Source organism: Belonocnema kinseyi, chromosome 6, assembly GCF_010883055.1.
Source record: "Belonocnema kinseyi isolate 2016_QV_RU_SX_M_011 chromosome 6, B_treatae_v1, whole genome shotgun sequence".
NCBI lineage: Eukaryota > Metazoa > Arthropoda > Insecta > Hymenoptera > Cynipidae > Belonocnema > Belonocnema kinseyi.
This window is the reverse complement of record NC_046662.1, coordinates 100,935,653-100,937,033: the sequence shown is the minus strand read 5'-3', so window position 1 is coordinate 100,937,033 and position 1,381 is coordinate 100,935,653.

The following is a 1,381-nucleotide window of genomic DNA, read 5'->3' as shown; positions in this document are numbered from 1 at the left end:
GTCGCTATTTTATTTCGCTGCTCCCATAATGCACCGGCGCTCTTCCGACAATTGCTTCATACACCTATTCTTAATATCCCTATTATAGCTATACTTATTAGGAGTTTGACTATACGATATCCCTGGTATATGGAAAATGTTCAAGGATATTCATTTTCGCTGATCCAGGGATCTTTCTAAATTCCTTCGTTCGTTTTCAGCCTAATGTTTGGCTATAATAAGGAATAATATCCCTGTCACAGCTCAATTTTTTTTACCGTGTTTTTTAAGACATTTTTCTCTATCTCGCGTTGTTATGCTAATAATAGGATTTTGGTTTTCATATTATTTTTTATACATGTATAAAGCAAAATATCCTACAAGTCTTCTTTCAGATTTTTTACGTATATTGCGCCTTTTAGCGTAAAATTGGAATTTTCGATTATCTGCATATATTACTTACGATAAAACAAAATTAGGAGTCCTATTGAAAAGTGGTTTAAAGAAATTTTGTAGGATTTTTCAAAACCTATCATTTCGCTTTGAGACTTTTTGTCGTATTTTGCGTCATTTGGTTCCAAATTTGAATGTTGTGGTGTCAAATTTCGGGCAATTCTAATACTTTCTCCATCATAAATAATAAGAATGTAATAAATAAATACAAATTTGTATTACCTTCTTGGGCGAATAACTTTTTTCTATCAATTTGTTTTTGTAGCTTTTGTTATTTTTCCACAATTTTTTCATTTTTATTTTTAATACCATTTTTATGATCAATACCAAAACTACGTGCCATGTCAAAAAATAATTCATAAAAAATTTGGAGCTCTTTTTCGGGTAAATAATTTTTGTTAAATAATTTTTTTTTTCGTAACTTGTATCATTTTTTCACGACGTGTTTTTTATATTTTTAATGTTATTTTTCGCGAATAAAACAAAAGGTACGCCTCCTATCAAGAAGTGATTATGAACGAATATGTAGATCTTTTTTAGGATCATAATTCTTGTTGATTCATCTTCTTTCGTATCCTGCATAGTTTGACCACAAAATGGGATTTTTCATATCTCATTATTTTTTGTGCAATAAACATGAGAATTTTCAATTTTACAAGAAAATCCAAAAAGTTTGTATGATAATCTTGTAGGGCTTTTAAAAAGCAGTGTTTTTCTTTACTTTTTTTTCATATTGTACGTTGTATGGCTTATAATTTTAATTTTCCTTTGATATTAAAAATTTTGAAAATGCTATAACTGAGAATTTTTTCGTATAAAAAAAGGTCATCAGGATAAATTGTTTGTTCTTCTGAGTACTATTAATAGCCGTAAATAAAAATTTTAAGTATAAAAAAATGGTCCCAAAATTTGTATTTTTATCCAAAATGGCTGTTAACGAACTCGTCCT